A 23,521-nucleotide genomic window follows, 5' to 3' on the forward strand; every position below is an offset into this window, starting at 1 on the left:
TCATTGCCAGAAATGAAACACACCATTGATCTTTTCATCTCACAACCAGCAGGATGCTGCTTAGCTGTCATCATGCATAGCGTGACCTCTAAATAACATTGTGTTATTGTCCTTTTCCTGTATTATGAGCACTCCTTGGCATCTTTTTAACTATCTTTTTTTGTCTTGTGTCCTTTCCTTGTAGATTTAATGACAGCGTTTTGTTACTTCATAACTATGTTAAATAAACCTTGTGCCTTAAAGGATTAAAATTGATCAGAATAAACAAGTGGAAATTGTAATGTTTTTAGTACAAATTATTTGATTACTACCATTTTGATAAAATTAAATGAAAGATCAAATTAAGCAGTGATTGAATCAAGTAGGAGTCACAGTTCATGTCAAATGCAGGAAAGCTTTTGGGCTGTTTAGAAACCCCAGCAGAACTGAGCTTGGCAAAGGGCAGCCCAGGGAAACAGAGGCACGTGTAGGGTTTGCCTGCACATCTGCAAGGCTGCCATGGTGGGATGGGGGCTGCTCTGCTTAGCCCAAGAGCTCATCCTCTCTGCTGGATGGCACAGGAGGAGACTCAGCAAGTCACTCAGCTGAGTGTGGAACAAATCAAAAGCCCTTCAAGTGTTTAGAATTTCACAATATTGACAGGAATTAAACCGTGCTGCAAATGGCTGTGAAAGCAATTGCATTAGAAGTAAAAAAAAAAAAAATAAAAAAAAAAAAGACAAAACGATGAAACTATGAAACTCAAGAGGGAATTTGCTCAGTGGGAGGGCTCAGTCTGTCTTTTTCCCCAGACAGGGACTTATCTTTCACCTCAGTGATGTAGGACACACAACAACCCTGCACTCCAAGCCAACCCCAGGTCCCTCTGCAGATTGCAAAACCTCATCTAGAGACAGGTGCTCCATCTGCTGGGAGGGAGATATCCCCTCTCCACCCACCCACCCCTGCTGGACCATCACCACGGTGGACAAGGTTCTCTGTACACCCTGTGTCTGGTGCAGGTTTGTGGGCTCTGTGCTCTGGAGGGATTCAGAAATGCTGGAGGTGAATGGGAATCACCCAACCACACGCCCAGGATGCTGCAGGACATCCAAACAAGAAATGAGCAGCACATAAGCACACGGAAGCAGAGCCTCATCAGAAACACTTCACTTGCTTTGTCCATAGATGTGAAGCAGAAATTCCTTTCTTGGTGAAGACAGGCTCTGTGGCTGCTGCCCAGGTTTTCTTTGGATGGATCAAGTCTCCAGACAACTTTGTGCTCCAGAGCTCAGCGTGTTAATCAGAAGCACCAGCTGGGTTTTGTCTGTCTCCCACATGGTGAGAACATCCTCTCCCGTTTATGCTGGCAATAATAACAGAGCTCCTCTGTGGGCTGAGTGAATTCCTAGATACACCCCAACACTACAAGTTGCTAATGGCCTCTTTTATTAAGTATAAAGCAGTTTTCTGTGCCTCTAAAAGATTTCACAGCCTCCTGTATACAAAGAAGAGTTATCTTTTGGAGTTGCCACCATGGGCTAAGACAGATCATTAAGCAGTAAGGACCAACTATTTAACCTCTGCAATGTAGCTGGGCTGAGCTGGAGCACACAGGGGTGAAATGATTGCTCAGATTTACCAGATCAGACTAAGACATGAGCCCTGTGGCTCCTCACTCCAATTGCTGTGGCTTTAGCTGCAGAATGCCCTTCTTCTTCCCCACTGCTGAACAATGTCTGCACATCAGCAAAATGCACCACTTAACTCTGGAAATGTTTCACTCTATCACCTGTGATTCAGGATTTATTGGTTTTCATTCTAAAATTTTGCCCTAGCTGTAAATTACACTTGCTTTATATAATTTTGCAGAACTCTAAAAGTCTTTTCCAAGCTTTCTTAAAAGCTTTGATTCATTCCATAGTTGCATTGTGAAGTCTTTTAAAGAGCTTAAGAAATTGGCTAGAATAGCATTGACTTTCCTTTTTAGGAATTGTTATGGTAAAAGTGGGAATATTACATAGTTTCCATCAAAGGCTGCATTTAAAGATTTTTTCCTGTTTTGATTTGTAGGAAAACTCTCATACATTAAAAAAAATCAATCTTTCCCCCAGTAGCAGAATGTTTTAATTTGTTGAAAAAATTATGAATTATTTGCAAACACAATGTCCCAAAGTACATAAGGGCTAGAAAAGCCAATTTTTCTAAAGCAAACCCTTTGCATTCCCTATTTTTCTGTCGAGCTTCTTGCTGGGAGCCCAGCACACTGTACACATCAGTGCAGCAACACCTCATTTTCAGGTGACTTTGCACACTGCTGGAGCTGGTGCCTCCAACAACTTCTCAAAGTCAGTGGAAAATTTCCCACGTGCTCAAGAGGATTTGGTCTGGGATCCCAGGATTACAAATTTGACAGTTCAGGAGCAGAAAGACTGAGGTGTTTAATGGGATTTTTTTACATTTTCTCCAACATCAGTGGGCTAAAGTGGATACAGCTGTCAGTGAACACCCATGGGAGCCTTTGGAGCTTTATAAATCTTTACAGACTACTCTGGCCCCAGGAAGGAAGGCTTAGAGACTGTGCAGGCTCATTTTTGACCTGAAAGTCTCAGATTTATGTTGGCTCACCATGGAAAGCACAGTCTGTGTGATGCTGGATTTACACTGATCCTGTGTTTGGGGTTATTCGGATGCACAGGGGTCTGCCCTCATCTCTGCTCTCACCAAGCACGGTTCAGTCTGATTCTCCTCTCCTTCAAAACTGATTTCAGGGAGTTGGGGTTGTTTAGCCTGGAGAAGAGGAGGCTCAGAGGTGACCTTATTGCTCTCTACAGCTCCTGAAGGGAGGTTGCAGACAGATGGGGTTGATCTCTTCCATTGGGCAGCAACTGGCAGAACAAGAGGACACAGCCTCAGCTATGTCAGGAAAGGTTTAGGTTGGATATTAGGAAAGAATTTTTCACTGAAAGAATAATGAAATACTGGAATTGTCTTCCTAGGGAGGTGGTGGAATCACCATTTCTGGATATGTTTAAAAAAAGACTGGACTTGGCACTTGGTGCTATGGTCTAGTTGTGGTGTTAGGGCATAGGTTGGACTTGATGATCTTAGAGGTCTCTTCCAACCTCATTATTCTGTGATTCTGTGATTGTTCTGTGATGTGTTTGCACCAAAGTGAACCCACCAGAGCCCAGCACCACAATGGGCAGGATGAGCTCAGTGCAGGAGCCCAAAGCTGTGCATGGAAAACCTCAGCCTTGGTTGCCCTCTAGGCTAAAAAAACCCAAACAAATACAACACAACAAATCTCATGACTGTGTGCTAAATCCTTATTAAAAAAAAATAAAATTAAAAAAGATCCAATATTGCAGTGTTTGCCTGTGGCAGGACAGAATGGAACAGTAACCCAGTTCCATGCTGCTGGAATCAGTGCAAACCCAAATGCTGCTCAAGCACCAGGCTGGCAGCATCTGTGGGATGGGATTAGTCCTCAGGACCAGATTGTGTTTTGTCTGCAAACCTTCCCTCCCAGCACTGCCTGAGCAGTGACAGCCCGACCCAAGTCACTCTTCTCTGGCTGTGCTGAGCAGGACAATGACAGCACAGGTGTCACCTGAGGCTGAGCTCCAGCAGAAACCTCTGCTGAGACCCTGAACCCCCACAGGCACCACTGAGGTGTCTGTTCACCTGATGGATGCCAGGATGAGGCAGAGACACCTCTGTGACCCACCCATGTCACACCTTCCTTGTCCCCAGGGTGGTGACAATGACCTCCCAAGCCCCATCAAGGGGTCCTGCCCTGCCCCAGCACTGAGCCTTCCTGGCTGTCTGATGATAATCTTCATCCACCTTTCTCTTGGCTATCCACTGCCAAAGGTGATTTCAATAGAAAATAGGAATCATTGCAATTATTCAGGGTTTTGCAGGAAAAAGGAGATGGAGCAAAGCTGAGGACAAGGCCTCATATGTTCATGAGAAGATAAATGGAAATTTGTGGGAATTAAATCAAACTTCTAGAAGGGAAAATGGTGCAGTTATCAGCCTCACAGTTAGCTCGATAAAAATCAAACTTTGTGTGAGACAGAGAATTCAGCCTTGTGAGTTTGCTTCTTCCTTCCAAACAAGAATGTGGGAGAGACACGGGGGAAGGAACAGCAAAACCAAGGGACAAAAAGCAGAACCCAGTTCTCAAGTTTGTGACTCTTCCTAAATCTTTTGCGTGGAGAACTGCTCCCCTGGCTCTGCTGAGCTTCCTGCTGCCATGGTTCACTTTTGCCAAGTCGTCCCTCAGATGATTTGACTGTGTGGTTTCCCTGGGTTACCACTACAGGCAGCTGTGATGGAGAAGATGAGCACAGATCTCCACAAGGAACTCCCCAGAGGGCTTCAACAAAGCCCTGTAAATCAGAGGGTTTATTAAAGATTTATTCTTTTGTGCTCCAAGGTGACTGTTGGAGGAACACAGATTCAAAGGTCACTTTGGAAAAAGATGGGGTTTGGATCCCTCCTACAAGCAAAGACATTTTTTGTTAGATATAGCTGAAGGCAAAGAGGGTAAAATTTATGGGAATTACACTTGTTTGTGGGTCACCTTTGCGCCCAGAAAAACCTGAGCCACCTGCAGCTGACTGTTCCCATGGTCCATCAGCACACAATTTTGGACAGCACAGAAAAAATGAGTGAGGTCTTGGAGAACTCATGGTTAAAAGTAAAAACATTACGCTAAAGGTTCTCCTGGAGATACAGTGGCAAATTCAACACTGTAAATATATATGATAAAAACAGCCAAGAATCAGAACTACTCACAACATTTTAATTGAAAGACTTTTGATGAGAAAATAGAAAATGTTTCAATACTGAGAAAAGAAAGATTTTTGAACACGGGTCTTGTGTTTTCCCTCATGGCTTTTTTCCAGATAAGTAAATAAAATCCCCCAAAGCCAATGGAGCATGCAATGCTGGTCACAGCAGCAGCACAGTGTGGTGCATCCCATGGAGCAGCAGCTGGGGTGCTCTGCCAGCAGGAGCAAGCCCCTGGAGTGGACATGGGGGCAGCTGAGATTAAGAGATAATTTTAACCCCGGGTTATGACAGGATTTTGTGTCAGGATCAGAGATGTTCCCTTGTAGCCTGATAAATGAGGTGACAGCAGGGGCAGATCCTTGGTCTCTGTCAGCTCAGCCTCTCCAGGGACACAGCCCGTTCCAGCAGTGACCTGGGATGCCCAGAATGATTTTTCTCCCTTTCCTTTCAGGGCTGTGGGAAGGACAATTAAAATGCAGAGAAGTGTGGATGATGACGAGCTGGGAAAACCTCGTTTGTACCCACTAAGGTTCTGTCATAGCTGATTTCCCTGTGCACACCTGGGGGATGCTGTGAGATGGCTGCAGCCTTCCTGTTTTCTGCTGGGGAGGATTCTCAGTGCAGAGACTCGTACCTGGGGAAATGGTGAGAAACCCCAAAGGAGCTGAAAACTGACTCAGGAGGAGATGTGTCCATGCTGGTTTCCTGGAAGTGACGAGGGAGAAGACTGAGGATACAGAGCATCGTTTGATTTGTGGTTTTGAGCAAATCTATTAAACCACAGAGCCACATTTTAACAATCTACCACATTCTGGTTCACCTCATTTCCAATGGAAATGGAAAGTAAATTATCCTCCCCCTGACTATGGAGGCAGTATTGTTAGCATATGTCAATCAGGGAAGCACATTCTGCTACAACAACATTTGGCTGCCAAAAAATCTTATTTGACTAAATGTACTTTACAAAATTACTGGTTATCTCACTCAGTAGCCAGAATTAGCATTTTTTTAACCAGCCAGTGGATAATTTCAGCCGTTAATAAGCACAGTACTGCATTCCAGGATACAGCAATCTGTGCAAGACAAAGCAGGGAAGGGGAAGGTACATCGTGTTGGGATGCCAAAGGGAGCATTTGGCAATGGCACTTGTGTTTTATGTTCACAGGATATGTCTGTTGAAAAAAAAAATATCCACAGGTTTTTTCTCCCCCACAATAGATAAATTACCATTTAATCAACCCCACCTTTAGATTAGCTCTCCAGCTTTCCATGCCAAGTATCTCAGGATTGTCAGGTAAATGCCACTCCTTAGCTATAACAGAGCAGGAGAGGATAGTGTTTGTGAGTGATATTAGAAAATAACCCCTGCTTTTGGAGCCAGTAACTGGCACAGGGGGAAGCGTGGAAGCTGGACAACTACAGCCTAGTGAGGGAATTTATCTCTTCCAGAATTTGTTGAGGGGATCAGCACTGGCATCCCCACCTTGGATGAGGGCGTCCTGGTATGGGGGCACAGATCCTGGGTACATGGGAATATTTGGCCAAGTGCCAAAGCCTGTGTGTGTTTCTGGAGCTCTACCAGTGCATTTGAGCAGGAGCTCAACCTTTACAGGCTGCCAGCTTTATCTCGGGCAGGTTTGCCTGTCACTCTTCATTTCGGGCAGCAGCGGTGACAGCGTGGCAGGGGTGGCACAGCTGCCACCCCCGGACAGAGACTGGCTGCTGACCCGGGTGGGTGGCACTCTGTGCCCTGTGCAGACACTTCTGGTGGGTGCACGAGGGTGTGGTGGAATCCTGCATCCCTGCAGGGTCCCCTCACAGCCCCAGAGTGACACAAACCCCACTGAGCTCAGCCGTGTGAAATAACCCTCCCCTTTCCTCCTCAGGAGGGACAGGATGCAAATATCTGTGTAGGTCCAGGATATAATATCCCATCATTAGCTTCATGAATAATCAAAGACAAGATATTAAAACCCAACTATTATTTTTCTCTTTGAAGCACCCTGAGAATTGGCAAGAAAGCCTCTGGTTGTTACATCCTGGTGTACCCTGTGCCTCTTCTGCCCAGCTGGAGGTGGGTACACATTCCACACACTTTATCCAAGGTAACAGAGTGTGGCTCTGTGAATTGCTCTGATCTCACCCCAAAGAGCCCCCCTGTTCTCCCCCTGGAGCTGCAGGAGCTCAGAGAGACTGAGGAGCTCCTTCCCTGTGCCTCAGGGAGACCTTTTCAGAAGCGCTGAATCTCGAGCCCAGGCATTTCAAAGAAAGGTTACGATGATGTAAAATGTTGCTCCCAGTCACAGGTACTGATGTCAAAATGTGTGATCAGCTCTCAGTCACAGAGGCAAAGCCTGAAGCCAGGACACAGCTGTGTGGGGACACTGGGGTGGATGGCAGTGACAAGCAGCTGGACCTCAGGAGCTGGGGCAGTGATGAGAGTGTGAGCATGAACACAGATATGAGCAGGACATCCAGAGGTTTTTTCACCCAGGGGGAAAAAATCCCAAAGAAAATTGGAAAATTGGGGAAAAACTGGGGAAAAAATCCCAAAGGTAATTGGAACACAGGCTCATCCTGTCCAATCCATTGCTGATTAAATAAACTCACAGGTTTTGTTAACCTCAGCTGGCATCAGCCACAGGAGCTGGAATTGGCCAAAACTCTGTATTTCACACCTCTGCAGGAGCCCCAGCTTTATCTCTGCTCTGGATGTGGTCTGGGAACAGGAGACTGCTGAGGTGAAGAAAGAGAACAGCTAAGTCTGAAGATAAATTATCAGGTGGAACTTCTGAGTCCTTGAGTCCCTGGACTGGCTCCTGTGCCCGTGCTGCTGCTGCCCTGCAGCCACTGGTGTCAGTGAGGCTGGAGCTCCATTAATTGCACAGCAAGGACAGGTGAGCATCTCTTCCTGACATCCATTTATTTGCTTATTTCCTGTTACATCCATTTATTTGCTTTACTCACTGAGGGAAAGCCCCTCGAAAGACAACTCGGAGGGTAATGCAAAAGACTTGTTCTTGAGCTCTGGCTGCTCGATGCTGTGGAGGAGTCTCAGGTTTTGTACTGGTAAATGTTTATTCCAGAAGAAAATCCCTGTTACTTCAAGGCTTGGGGAGGCAGAGTGCAGTCTGTGCTGTGCTTGGAGATCTGCAAGGTGCAAGTACCTACAAGCTGCTGCACAGCACGAGGACATGGCCATGCCCAAGGCAGTGGTTCTCTCCTCTCTCTGAGCTGGCTGGATGCCTCCAGAGCTGTCTCCAGCTGGATAACACCAGCCATGAACTCTTCCAAAGAGCTTAATTTGGCTCTAGCATTGAGTTCAGAAAGAGGATCTGCTTAAACTCTGTTTTCATTAGCATTTTGTGTCTGCTCCACAGTAGTGATGCTTTCCTGGCTTCTCTCCCTAGACCTGTGGCCATCACAGAGACTAACCAGGCAGTGTGGATTAAGGTTTTAAGAATAACCAACATGTACCATTTTTGAACCTGTGTGTGGTCCCACACTGATGAACTATAATGGGAATGCAGAGCAGCTAATGATGTTGAGAAGCTGAGTTAATCACATACTCTGCAGGAGTTAATCAGATACAGAACAGATGGAAATAAATTGCATACTGACAAAAAACATCCATCATATCTATGGCAAAAACATTCCCATTCATAAACTTCCCTCCTTGGAGGAAACATTTGTACATAAAAAACAACATCTTATGCAGAACAACTTAAATGGGTCTCTTGCTCGTGATGAGTTGGAAAGATGTCAGAGCACTGAATAATGGTGGCATTCCTGAGCATGATCTGAAGGATCATTTAACCTCATTTGTATGCATGGTTACAATGCTGTGACCTGAACTATTTTCAGATTTATTTATTTAAGTAACAGCAAAATATATTATTAATCCATAACTGTTACATATAAATCTTATTATTCCTAATTGCACACAAGGGTAATACCTAAATATTGAACTCCCTGGGGACCTCAGAGCTTTTCAATACCTCCTTAAATGGCAGAGAACCTACTCCATTATAACTGTCTTTAAGAGAAAAATTCCTCTTTTCCTGGTCTTTGCCCATCAAACTCAAACTTGAATGGCTCTGCTGATTCCACTTTTCAAAGAGAAAGAAAAGCTGTGAAATTCAGGAAACTCTGGAATAACGGAGTTGAGAATAGACAAACTGGAAGGTTCTAAAGTTTACCACTGTGCACTGGAAATGCCTTGTATATAATGGATACTCAGCTTTTTCTCTTAACAAAATGGAAGGAAAAATGTTTATTTAGAAAAATTGAGGAGTAATTAAAAAAACCCAACACCAACAGAAAAAAACTGAAAACCAAATAGCCCAAGTACTCTATAGGATTGAGCTTGATGAAGATGATGAATTTGGACCCTTTTGCATCTTATTTCAGTTAATTTAGGGCATCCTGCCACCTATTTAAGAGGGATATGTGGAATTTAAAAAGGAAGGGGTTTGGTATGGGGCAGTTGCTGCCTTCCTGTACCTGGTAAGGGAGAACAGAAGAAGTGACAGAGCAGCAGTGATGGTCCTCCATCACATCATCATTAACCCAAATCTTCAAATCCTCCCCACTTCCTCCTTCAGGAAATCACAGAAAATTCTGAGCTGGAAGGAACCCACAAGGATCACCAAGCTCTGCTCCTTCCTTCTTCATTTCCCGTGACTAGTACAGTAAGCTACAAGGTAAATTAATTCAATTTATCAATTTTTCCTTGCAAACAGGAATAAAGTCAATTCATATGATGTCAGTTTGCTGGCCTCAGTTTTGCTCCTCAGATCCATTGCATTATTTAGGACAATATTTTTGGTTGAACAAAAACTCAGTGGATAATGTTCATGCTTTTCCCTTTGAACACACAGGTCTTTGGTACTATTTCTCCCTCACCCTACCCAGCAGCTATGTTCTACTGAAGGGGAAATAATACTTCAACTTCAAATGACAGACTGGAAATACACTTTAAATAATTTACCAGTGCAGTTGGATTTCAGTTCTCACTATCTGCTGGTATTTTGGTTCCTGCCTGTTTTTGCCAAAGGGATATTGCCCATTGCCTTTCATAAGATATTTGAGTTTCTCCAGCTCTGCTACTTGTCAGCCCTCTAAAGAATTTAATAAATGTTCATATGGTGCCTAATGCTCCTGACAGCTCAGTAATCCTAATCCAGATTTTGCAGTCATTTTCTGCTTAGTCTGTTTTGGTTCTTCTTTCCTACTGGGTTGCACAAGTTGTGGGGGCTCACAGGGTGGACATTCATCCAAAGAAAGTGTCTCCACGGTGCTGCCTGTGGAGCAGCCTGATGCAGATGTTGGGTATGGCTGACGATGTCCTTGTCAAACCCCAGGAAATCAGCCTCTTTCCTGTGTTCTTCACCACAACTGCATGTGCTCAGCACATCTGACACTCCTGTGTGGCTTCTGCAGCCTGGGATGCTGCAGGAGGAGCAGCCACCACAGCCTTAAGGACAGCACAGGCTGCTCGTGTGTCTGAGGGCACCATCACCACATAACTAACTCACAGCAGCTGATTTTGTGAGCCAGCATTCAGATATCCAGATCCTTGCTGCTCTAACCTGTGCCTGCTATTCCTTTCTTCTGTGGTTCATGCTTGAGATGGCTGTTGTCATGAATGAGACTGTTATGCTTGGATATTTACTCAAAGACAACATCAAGAAAAATATTCAAACCCTGGTGACAGCCAATTATCCCCCAAACTTTTCTTGTTCTGGCAATACTGAGTCATTTCATCCCCCATCATCAAAATGGATGCCTTTTTCCCACATGGGTGTGAAGTCACTCGCAGTGGCTGTTTCAGGGTTCTGACTGAACAGTTCTGCTCCAGCAGGGGAACAAAGCCAAAGACACGAGCACGGGAGCAAAACAAGCCAAGATTTCTGACTGTGAAGAGCAGCAAACAGTTGAATCAAGCAATGCTTTCTTTCTTCCTTCCTTCCCACACTCTCCTGGTAGGTGGATCATGACAGAGAAAAGTGTGGGTCTGTTTGGCTCACGTGGTGCTGTCAGGCTCCAGTTTGACACTTGGAATGAGTGTGTAAATGAGTGTGGAGCACTCAGTGCTGGGCTCCCCTCTGCCACCCGTGTCCCAGGTCCCTCTCTGGGCACAGGGGCTGGGTGGGCAAAGCTACAGTGGGGAAAAAATGAGGATGCAACCAGCAGCTGGCTGACAGGAGAGCAGAAATTCATTAGAGCACAGGGTAATTATTAAATCAGCTCCATTCCCCAGGATGGTGCTGAAGATTTAAGATAAAGACTTTGTTATAAACCAGCCAAGGACTGCAGCCTTCAGCCTGATGCATGAGGTACTCACTGCAGGAGGATCCAAAGGAAAGTTAATTTAAAGAAAAACCCAAAGAAATGGGAAGAACAAATCATTCTCCTATTGAAAAACATGTTAGACCAAATTCAGAACAATTCAAAGGAAAGTTAGGTTAAACAAAAACCCAAACAAATGGAAAGAAAAAAAATCATTCTCCTATTGAAAAAATACACTAGACCCAATTCTGGTTTTGCATTTCTGCCAGGTGAGGTGGAGGTAGAGGAGGGTAAGAGATGCTATAGTGTCTGAGAGACAAGTAATGTCATGACAAAAAAAAAATTTATCTGTTGAATTACATTTCAGGATCATTTTATTCTGAAGCTTTTTGTAATATTTCACATATGCTGAAAAGTCTCATTAATACAGCTGGTAAAATAACAGCTTGTCTGCTTAAAGTAATTAGTAGTTGACAATTGGGTTGAATTTTAAATCCATGAGGAGCTTTGGTTAGCACTAATAAATGTTGATTAAGGTAGCAATTAAAATCTAACAATCTCTCTGGGGGTCTGAACTTAAAAGCTGAAGTTTGGAACATACCTCAGTTTGCAGAGAAAATGCTACAGTTCCTCCCCAAGCTGCTTTATTAAGCTGTAGCAGTGTGCATTTTTGTTTCCTTTGGTGTTTTTTTTTTTTTTTCCTTTTCTTTCCCTTTTTTTATTTTTCCCAGTTTGCACAAATTAATTGCAGCCTAAAGTAGTGCTCCACAGCTTGGGCAGCCACCAGCACCTCTTCTGGCTGACGTAAAGAACTTGGGGACAGTGGTGGCATTTAGCAGAGTGAGCTTTGAGCTTTCTCTCAGGAAATGCTGTAGGACCCTCTTGACATACCTATTTCCATGGCAGTCCTTCCCAGGAGGCAGTACCTGCCTTTTCCTCTCCTCATCAGACTCTGAAGTGGGCTGGAGAGATCTCCAGCTCTCCTTCAAGAAGTTCTGCCAAGAGGAGAGGTCAAGCAGCTCTCACCTCTCCCGATTCCCTCCCCCACCACTCCTCAGAGCATCCCAGTGTGGGAGTCCAGAGCTTCCCTCTGGCTGCCCTGGCAGGTCTGGGACCCTGGCAGGGGTCAGGAACCCCCTGGACAGAGCCCCCAGAGACACTGGCTGTGATCTCTGTCCATGGAAAAGAGTTTTCAATCTTTCAGGATGAATTACAAGCTCTGAGTGTTTGATAGAAGTAATAATTAAGTGTGGCACGGGTGCAAAATTAAAATTTTAGGATTCTAGGTTAGGGGTCCAAAGGGCACAAGATGGAGGAAATTGGGTGTGCCTTGTCCTTTTTCTCCTTCTTCATGCCCTCCATGTCTCACTGTGGTGTTGGCATTTTTCTGTTGGTTCAGGCTGGGGACACACTGTCCAACGTAGGTGACAGATATTGGCACGTTCTTGTAAATGCAGCCCAGGGAGTTTCTGGTATTTAATGTTTGTCACATCCCACTGAGGGCAGAGCCCCACACGCTGCCCTGCAGGACAGAGCTGGGCAGGGCAGCAGAACATGTTAGAGATAAACAGAATAAACAACCTGGAAACCAGCACAGACCAATTATGGCTTCTGCTTTGGCAGGGGGCAGAAATACAGAGACTTTCAACAATCTCAGAATCACCAATACCTCAGATTCCGACATCCCATAATCAGGGTGATTGGATGAGCTACCAAGGAAAAGTATTGACTAGGCAGTGTCTTGAGGAAGAATGAAATTCTCTCTCTTTGTTGCACTTGAGCAAGGCAAATCACAAATCACATTTTGTATATAGACTTCTCTTACTGATTTATCATCAAGGCACTATTCATGGAGGTCTCATGTTCTTTGTGATCTTACTTAACCCAACACAATTTCAGTCACTTCCTCGCTTTTTTTTTTTTTTTTTTTTTTCCTATTTTGGAAGTCAGGAAGCACATTTGTATTTCATGGAGCGCCTCCTTTATAGTGGCCAAATCCTTTTGGTTTTTTTCACTCTTGCTGTGGGCAAGACATAAACTGAACACAAAACCAGATTTGTCTTTATCACACATTAGCTCTGCATCACCCAATTATTACATTGCACCCCCCAGGTTTTAAGATGAATGCCAGTAGGGGAAAAAATAAGAATACAATGTGAAATGGGAGCACCTTGGTCCTCTGGTGCTCCTGGGAGTGTGTCAGTAATTCTGCTCTGGTCATGCCACTTAAATCAACAGACTTGTCATTATATTGTTCCCCAGGTCTGTTCCTGCTGACTCTGGGAGCTGCTGGAATGAGCTCCTTTTCCTGCAGGGTACTTGCCATGGCTGTAATGGGAAAAACAGACCAGCAGAAAATTTGTGCACACCGTGGTCAAATCCTGGGAGCATTCCTGGGGCAAGGCAGGGAGGTCAGAAGGAAATTGTGTCCCTCTGACTTCCCAGGGCTCCTGCTGAATTTGGTGGCTGCTGCTTGGTCCTGCTTCTGGCCCCAGCATCCCCAGGAGATGAAACAGCCTCTCATTCTGGGAAGGAGCTCTAATTAGATTCTTTTTAAGGTGCTTTCTCAGCCCAGCCTATGTGATCTGAGTGTGGCTGTTGGTTTCTCCACGGAACTGTGTGTTCCTGAGAACATTTCCTGAGTCCATTCATTGTTAAGGATATTTACAGAAAAAGAGAGTTGGAGAACTGAAGATGTCAGGAGCTGGAGGAGAAAAAGGAATAAATCCAGAGGGTGGAAAAAAAGCCCATTCACTACCAATCAATGTGTCTATCACTTTCTTTTTCCTTTTTTTCCTTCTGTGTTGTAAGGATGAAATACAAATGGCTCGGATGAATGTGGAAAGGAATGCAAATAAAAGCTTCATAGCCAGAGACATTTAAAGCCCTTTTTTTTTTTTTTCAGAGGAGGCTTAAGAACTGGATGAAATTGTCCATTTCCATTTGAGCAATTTCCATCCCTGAAGCTTTGGGACAGGTCATTTTCTCTGCAAGATGGACAACAAGATGGGTACTGCAGCCACAGACGGTGAGCAATGGTTTGTGTATCTTGGCACTGCAGTTTTGGGGTTTTCAGGGAAAATAGCTGCTCTGAGAGGGTCCCCAGTGCACACAAGTCATCCTGGACATCTCCACCACCCACAGCCAGTACCACCCTCCACATGGATCCACCCGTGCTGCAATGGGCACTCAGGGCTGCTGTGGAGACATCACCTGGGGTCTGGAAACATTACTGCATGGAAAGCCATGAGCTCCTGAGGAGAGACCAGGGTGATTATTCATGCACAGGCTTTCAGACTACTTGAAAGGGCCTATTTAATATTTTTACAGTAATACTATGCACTCTGCTGCTCTTACAGTAGAATTACAGGTGTCATCCTGAGGAGGTGTGTGTGGGGGGCAGGTTTTTGGAGAAAAGCCATTTTGCCAGGGAGAGGAGACAAAGAAGGGGCTGCAGAGAGATCTGGCATCTCCAAGGAGCTCAGAAGATCTCCTGGTTTCAGGCTGCTGCCCTGCTCCCTCACAGAGCCACGAAGATAAATCAGCAGGGGAATACTCAAATGGTGGGGACAGCATGGAAGGACACGTCGGATCAAGTGACATGCAGAGGGAGAAATCCTAAATCTAGCACAGGTAGGGAGGAAAGCAGGTATGAGCCATCTTTCCCTGGTGACAATGTCTCTGTTGGCCAATTAAAAGCCACTGCATTGAGCAGGTCAAGTCCTAATGAGCTGTGGGTCCAAACCTGACTGGGCAGCTGGAAGACCCCGTAACCCCAAATCCATGTGGTCTTTCAGAAAATGGACCCAAGGCAGAACAGATGGAGGAGGTCACAGCTCTCTCCTGTGAACCACAGCACAGGCAAGCCCTGAAGGCTTTCCCATTTCTCAAAATTGATTTTCTTTTTTCCGAATTAAAGTACAAAATGAACATGTGAGACCAAATGCTATTGGAGCAGACTGCAAATGAGGCTAATAGGCCAAATGTCAGATTTGTTTCTGCTGAGGAGTCATTACTGAGTACAGACTTTATGTAACCTGCTTTCCTCTAAAGCATAATCCAGCCAGCTAATGACTGGCATGAGAAAGATGTTTTGCCTGTGGAACGGATTCTTTGCTGTTATAAATTCCTCTGGACCTTACCTCAAAAGGTTGAGGCACCCACCTGGCTGTAGCCAGCATTTGAGGTTGGCTAAAAATCCGATGGCTAACTATTTTTTTGGACTCTGTATGGAGCAAAGGCATAAATTGCTATTCCTCAAACCAAGATTCTGATTGCAGGTTTAGAAGAGTCTCTCACCATTCCCCCATGGCAGCTCTAACTCCTGCAGCACAATTCACAGGCTCTCATCAGGCGGGCTGTTTTTCAGCTTTACCTTTCTCAAAACCACAGAGCTCCAGGGAGGAGTGGCTGAGAATGCTGCCCTGGAGCAGGTAGCAGCTTCCAGTGTCCTGACTTGTGCAATGCAGGAATCAGGAGCTGAATCCCAGCCCCCAGTGCTGGTCCTGGTGCTGCCCAGGGCTCTGAGTGTGGCTGTTGGTCACATCCCCCTCTGCTCACAGAGATGTTGCAGCTGCTGTTGCTGGCACTTACTTACACTGGCCTGTGCTATGCATTAACCAAAATAATTTCCTTTTTGAAGCATAAAAATTTCAGTGCAAAAATTGCTGCTTTTATCCCTAAGGCAGGCTGCCCAGACACAAGATTGTCTCAGGTAGGAACCATTCCTGTCCAAAGAGTTGTGCAGGCAGATTCCTTGCAAAAGAGGAAGTGATTTAGCAAGATGAAGCAGTCACAGTGTCATGAATGCAACCAGGATTTCCCTGTTAATTACCTCACTGTTAATTAAGGGACTATTTTTTTATTAAAATTAATTCTCATATTTTAAAAATGTATCGCTTAAAAAGGGGATGTACAGAAGTGTTTATCACTGATACCCTAAGATGCTAATTTCCAAATGTTATGGCTTGCAATCAAGTTTAATTTTCTGACTTATCCTCCAAAGGAGAAACTTTACACCAGTTTTGACATTTAAATTACCTTTGATTTGCAAGTCCAATGCTTCCATAAATATTCATAGCCAAGAACCGACTATTTAGCCTTGAATTTTTAAATATTTTTAATTCACTACTAAAAACCAGCTCCAGAGCGAGCTGAAGGAATGAAATGAGGCACATTTTCTCTGAAGCACTGCAAGCCTCTGCTACCTAAGAGCCAACCGACACATCCACGTTTGATGTTTGATGCTGCTGAATGAAACCTGGCAGCGAAATCATCCTTTGATCCTTTCCCTTCCATCTCCTCCCAAAAAGCTGCTGCCCAGCACTGCTGCTGTGCTGGCGTGTGCCACGTCCAGCCTGGCACGGGGGCACAGCAAGGGCAGCCCACGGCAGGGGCAGCTGCTGGCACCGCTCTGGGCAGGCAGAGAATTTGGGCTTTCACAGCCACACCAACCCAGCAGTGTGGGAACCAGGGCAGAAACTTCCCCAGACACTGAAGGGTTTGAGCTGCAGCCTTAGAAGAAGCTTGGATTGATCGTGATTGATTGATACACTGATATTAAACAGAAAAATAATAAACTTTTATTCTAGTTGTAGGTGAGAATATGCCCTAAGTAAGTGAGAGGCCCCCTCACTATGGGGAAGGGTTGTAATGTAGAGGTGTGGTTGCACGTGTCACCCTGATTCTTAAGATTTTCTAAAGCCATCTAAGTTTACATTCTGTTAAAAAACTTTCTCACACAATTTTCTATAAACAACATATTGCTATACATTCCTTCATAAGGGTGGAGAAACTTAATATAATAGTAGTTTATCCAATGTCTTCAGAGAGGTGGCACATTCACTCTCCAATCCACTGTCACCTTTAAAAAAGTATAGAAGTTAGAGTCAAAAAAGAAACCCTTCTTTACCTTACAAATAGCAGTGGCTCGCGTTGTGCCATCACGTGTCCTATAGCGAAATACATGAAATTATTGAAGAGTTTAGAAGTTGCAATAATGTGTGCACCTGAGTTAGAAGTCCATTAGATAAAAGTACCCTCAGTGCAGTAGAAGTAAGTAAAGGTGATAGGTTAGAAAAGCAAAATAAACCCTGTGGCAACTGTCCATTGGGTTAGAAAGTTCTGTATTACCTTGAAATGAATAAACTTGTGACTACACTTGAGCTAGGGCCGACTGCCTGCTCTCAATAGATCTCAGGGCTTCTGAGACTGATGTTTGTGTGAGCAATAAATCATTCTTAGCTTGAAAATAGTCCCATCCTTTCATTTCTAGCAGTGATAATGATACACTCCCCCTGAGCATGGCCATGCAGAGGACAATGTACACTATGACACAAAACTCACAGAAGCAGGCTAGATGTAAAAGGAAAGAAGAAGAACTTAAAAAAGTAAACTTTATTTTCTGACTCTACTATATTTACAATAGTAGAAGCGACAGTGGATTGGAGAGTGAAACTGCCACCTCTCCAACCACACTGGTTAAATTAACAGTCTATTAATTCTTTCTACCTACAAAGAAGCATGCAAAACAATCACTGTTTATATGAATAGTGTGAGAAAACTCAGTAAAAATACGTAAATATCAGAAGGCATCGAAACTTTAAAAGAACTTTAAAGCTCTCAAAAGAACAGGGTGACAGGACAAAGCCCAGCTTGGTGTGGGGGAGATACCTGCTGAAATAATGCCAGGCCTGGGGGGAAAGAGCCTTTTTGGTGCTGCCTGTGTGACCCTGGGAGCTCGCTGAGCCGTCCCTGCCCAGGTGGCAGCGTGCCAGCCCTCAGCACAGCTATGCCAGGGGAAGGCAGCAGGCTCCAGGCCACGGGAGCATCCCTGTCCCCTCTGGCAGTGACAGCAAGGTGTTCTCTCGCTGCTCCCCTGCAGCCCCACATCCATTCAGGCTCTGACACAGTCTCAGAGAGAGGAGAAAGCTGTGCTGGGACTGGCAGCTCGCAGGGGTGATGTGCCAAGCTCCCTTCCCCTTCCCTGAGCAGAAACCCGGGTGAGAAGCAGAAGAGCTGAGATGCTCCAGCCCCTGCCCGTGTTGGTAGGGGACTCTCTGGTGGTTTATTTCTGTTTCAAAGTGTTCTAAAGATGGTCCATTTTATTGTAAAAACATGGGTCAGTGTGGGATGGGAAGAGAGGCAGGATCAGCTCAGATGTTGAGCAGAAGGCTCTGAGAACCCTCTGAGGCACAGAGCAGGCAAACACCTGCACACATCAGTCACAATAAAAGGCAAATTGGCTTCATAATGAAACATTCTCCTCTTTTCAATGACTGATGATTTCTTCAATTTTTTTTTTATATCAGGTACACTTCAAATGTAATTAGTTTCTCCAGTCTTTTTTCTTCTTTCAACAATAAGGCAAGGACAGAGAAGCAGCAGTCTTACTACCCATTTCTTAAAATAATTTATATTTGCAAAAGGCTAATAAAAAAAAATCAAGATACAATGTGACCCTTTCTGTGCTTAAACCAAGGAATTTATTTTAAGCATAAACATTTACTTCTGAGATGAGCCACTGCCAGTGCTTTAACCAACACAAGATGGACTTTGACACTGCTTTTATGTCATGTTAGATACCCCCATCTCACCCTCACCCCAGGGACAATGAATATGTAGCTCAAATGTACCTCTGCTGCTGCCAGGGGTGTCCTTGGCTTCTTCTGTGGGCATCTTTGCACCACAATTCCACTGAGAGATTGATTTTCTGATCCATAACTGAGGTGTGTCTGCTCCTACCTGAGATCAAAGAAAGGACTGCTTTCCCAGGAGCTCACCCAGATCTTTACTTCATCCGTTTGCTTTTCATTTCAGTTCAGTATTTTAATAAAAGATATTTTCTCTACCTGCAAAATAATAGTTCACAATGGGTGACCGGCTCGCTTCTGATATTATTTTCCTCTTTCATTTGAAAAGGAATTGTTTGCAGTAAAGCTCCTTTCAGTTGGGATCTGAGTGTAGCATCAGAAATTCCAACCTTTGAAAATGTGAGATGGACCATAGAATATCAGGGATGAAAATTTCAGGTCTGTTTCTGCCAAAAAACCTAAAAAATGTTATTATTTGGTGGGGCGATGTTCCCTCTGGTCAGTACCTAGGACTATGTTTAATCCAGGACAGCAAAGCCCTTCCAGATTCACTTTCCATGAAGGACCAGACATGAGAAGAATGAGCATCAGAACTGGTAAAATTAAGACATTCAGCTCTGAATTGTTTGCAGAGACTCCACAATGGTTAGAGAAGACTAATAAGAAAACCTGGACTTTGTTCTCCCAAATAACTCATGGCAATGGAGAAGAGATGATCCTGTGTCACTCTGGCAGAAAAAAAAGATGTGACAATGGCCTGAAACTTCTTGATTTTTGTTCAGTAAAATCTGAGAGTCTTTTAAGTGACAAGTTCTCATAAATGATTCCATCTAATGGAAGATACTTTGGTAATTGCCCTATTTTAATTTCCACCCTTTAAGTGCAGAGAATTCTCATTAGCACTCAGCATTCAGGTACTGCAATGAATTTTCATGGAGAGAGAGGATCATACACAGTGCTGAAGTGGTGGAACTGTGATGAATTTATGCATCATTTTATGGACAAAGATATTAAGTGATTCATTAAGCAAAACCACCCATTCCCTTCTGGGTACAAGAAAGTTTTTATTATTCCTGTTCTTCAGGTAAATAGATGGAAGCAGAAAATTAATGGCCTAAACCTCTTCTTCCTAAGTATTTCTACAGTGACTTTCTCTGGTTTCTAGCAAGGTTTATTTATAAAAGAAGCCTCCAAGTGACCTAGGAAAGTGACTTTCCACACCTCAATCTAAATCCTGTGCAATATTGCCTTGACTGGCAATATTGCTGGCAGACTGACTGCATGAATATTATAAATGAATGAAGCAAAATTTGGATTTCAGGACAAAGATTTGCACTTACACCAATGCATAGAGAACTGGGCCTTGTTATGGCTGTTTAAAGGAATTTGCAATATTTTGGAGGAGTGACTCCTGTTGCCCTGTGCTGCCAATTCAGAAACCAAGTCATAGAAATTAAAAAATCCAGTTGTCAATTATTCTGCTGGCACTTGAAGTGCTGAAGGAGGAGGAGGGATATTAAATAAGGGTGTGCAAGAGCAAAAGTGCTGGTTTCACACTGAAGTCTCAGCTCTCTTGTGTAGCAATGACTCACAAAGACTTGGGCAAGCAGCACTCAGCAAGGGTGACACCATGGGCAAAGAATGAAGAGTCATGGCACATTTTCCTTCTAATTGTCTCCTGTCTTTTAATTGGTTTCAAAAGTAGATGTTAGCAAGGAGACAAATGCTGCTTCCTTCATGTATACTGCAGTTAAATGCTGGGAAAGGTAAAGCACTGCAGGTTAATCTGGTGGGAATGACAAACTCACAAAAAGATTGGTTTGGGTTGGAAGGGACTTTAAAACTCATCTCATGCCACGCCGTGCCATGGTGGGGGTGGAATGAAAATTCAATTAGATCAGGTTGCTCCAAGGTCAGTCCAACCTGGTCGTGAGCACTTCCAGGAATGGGGCACCCCCAGATTTCTGGGGCACCCCCAGATTTCCTGGGCACCGTGTGAGTCGTTCCCTCCATTCAGGCTGTGAGTTACCAGCTCAGAGAGGCATCACTGGATATTGTTTAAAAAGAAATTAAAGATTGCCAAACCTCAGCTCCCTGCTGAGCTGCTGTTTACAATCAGCAGGTGAGTGATGGGGACAAGGACAGTGACCAAAGGCAGGACTCAGCCAGCCCAGGGGAATTGCTGAGCATCACTCCATCACTGCTGCAGGTGTTTTCCTGTGGGGATGGATAGCACACACTGCTGCCTCCTGCTCCATTGCCTACAGCTCTCAATCATTTCACCTCCTATTTCCTGGCACTGCTTCATTTGGAAAAAATGCTGCAGTGACAGGTCTGTGGCAACTTTGACCACATTTTCAGGTTCACAGCTTAACCAAGGGAGCTGAGAAGTGCAGGTTCACTCAGCCAAAATTGTGGGCATCCAAATACATGCAGGTCACTGCAGCTGCACTTGTTACAAGCAGACAACAAGATCAATGCTGTTTGCTCTGCAAAAATCCTGTTTCAGTGTAATTATTTTATGTTTTTTCATGAAAAAAAGGTTGTTTGTATAAATAATGCATGGATCAGCTTTAATTCTAAAGGTAGAGTTCAAACCTAATTTGAGTGTGTCAAAACTTCACAGGTGAGGATCTCTCTGCTGCTGCATAGACTTTCAGAAATTCTGCTTTTCTGCACAGCCTTTGGTAAAGCAGAGATCCTACAGATGAAAATAAGGGATTGGTCTGATCTTCAATGATACATCCAACCTTACAACCTGAGAACCAAAATAAAAAGCAAGCACAAAGCAAACACAATGAAGGAGAGACACCAGCCACTTGAGTGTTATTTGGATTAATGTATTTAGAACAAATTAGAGACCTTATTAAAGATTCTTCCCCCAGGACTTCTCTGGTCTATACCTGAAACATGCAAGGAAAAACATTTGATCTTTAGCAGTAAAGGAGCAAAAGCAAAATAAATAAAAAAAAAAAAAAGACACATTGAAGACAGGTACTTTAAACAAAATTAATCAAGAGAGAATGCCAAGAATATTGTGCCTAACTTCTAGGGGACAATTGAAGTACCAGTTTACTTATTTATTATGCATTAATTAAAATGCCTAAAAGAAGTACAACCTGGCTCAGGGAGTGATGAAGCCAAATCAGATGTGCTTTGACTCATCACAGTGACACAGTGAAAGCTGTACAAAAATATTACCAGGAAGATCTGTTTGGAGAATTTAAGATCTTTGTGCATTTAAGGAGTTATGACATCCTGTTGTAAGGCAGTGAAAAGAACAGGGACTTGAGAGAACACAAGTTATAAAAACAACTGAAAAATGTTTTTGTCCTGTAAGAGGTTTCTAAGAGCTGAAGCAGTTCTAATCGCCTTGACTAAAGGCAATTAGAAAAAAAAAACTAATAAAATGAAAAAGTGAAAACAGATCTTGTGGCCCTAAAACCCTCCTGTACCTGTGTTATGAGCTTTGAGTATCTGCTGTAACTTAGAGCTGCTCTAACATATTTTGCAGTGGGTTTTTGGACCCCTCTGTAGAATGAACCTCTAAATTGAGGGTAGAACCCTGAGCTTGTACTTCTGGAGGTCCCTGGCTCAAGCTCCAGCAGCTCAACCACTCACCCCATGAAGGCTGAGGCAGGTGGGGAGTTACAAACCTGAGGGCACAGGACACAGCCCTTGCTTAGGAAAGCAGCAGTTATGGACAAATAATCTCCTTTAGAGAGTGGTGAATTTTATGCAAAATGAATTTTTGGAAGGAAACCAAAAGCTACATGTCATAATTCAATATACAGTACTGGTAAAAAATGGGGAAATGTTGAACTATTTCAGTGTTTTCAAATCAACACTTGTTTTCTCCCTAAAAGCACTAACACATTTTGTTTCAAATTATTAAATAAGAAAACATGCTGATCTCCTGCTTTATTTCAGAATTGTCCTAAGCTAAATAAGAAAGAAGAAAAAGATGGGTTGTAAGTCTAAAAGGAAGCAAAGTGATCCAGCTCAGCTCAAACTAGAAGCTTAATTTGCACACAAAGTGCTGTAGGTCAACCCCAAGTTAATTGCTTTGTTTAACTCATCCCTGATATATTTCTTAATTAATTCTTCTTGGTTTGACCCGAACTCCTTTTTCTCCTTTGAAAACAAATTACTTCACCATGAAACCACAAATCCCACCATTCTCCCACGTGCAGGAAGAACATCTCCAGTGGAAAGGGAGGAGGAAGGAGAACTAAAGACTGCAGCCCATGAGCTCTGGGAGCAGCGTGCCCTTGGGGATCCTCCACCTGCTCTGATCTCATCTGCAGCCTGCTTACCCAACATTTCTCTGGGTTCCTGCCACAGCAGAGAAGGTCAAGATTTCTCCAAAATCATCAGGGCTTTTGTGAGCCCAGTGTTTAGGTGCAGGGGTTGAAAACTTTGTTTTCGAGCATGAACCACCAGAGTATTTTGCCTCTCCTGTCCCCATCCAGAAAAAAAAGAGTGTAGAAATGAAGAAAGTTCATCTGGATGAAACAAAGCAGGAGGAAACAGCCTGTCCTTTCATTTTGATGGATCTTTCTCTGCAGGGAGCACTGAATATCTTCATTTTCCAGGTATCATTTGGTCTCAGATTAGTCATTCTTGACACAGGCATTTTCCAACCAACAGATTAGGCTTCCCCTACTGGGTACAAAGTATTTGGATGTTGTCTTGTAAAATAAGTAATTTCCTCCTCCTCCTTTGGCCAGAGCAGTGATTACTGCTTGCTGGGTTAGGCAGTGAAAGAGTGGGTTGTTCTAGAAAGAATGAAAAAATAAAATAAAATCCGGAAACATTTCCATTTCCCTCAAAGCTTGCTTAACTCGTTTTAAGGT

At 43.8% G+C, this 23,521-nt stretch overlaps 1 protein-coding gene across 1 annotated transcript in view; it reads right to left on the bottom strand.

The window, feature by feature from the left end:
- NTSR1 (neurotensin receptor 1) overlaps window positions 1-23,521 on the bottom strand; it is a 56,892-nt gene that overhangs the window by 17,834 nt on the left and 15,537 nt on the right. The gene's annotated exons all lie outside the window — the stretch shown is intronic.

The sequence above is a fragment of the Lonchura striata genome, chromosome 20 (genome assembly GCF_050655825.1).
Source record: "Lonchura striata isolate lonStrDom1 chromosome 20, ASM5065582v1, whole genome shotgun sequence".
Lineage (NCBI taxonomy): Eukaryota > Metazoa > Chordata > Aves > Passeriformes > Estrildidae > Lonchura > Lonchura striata.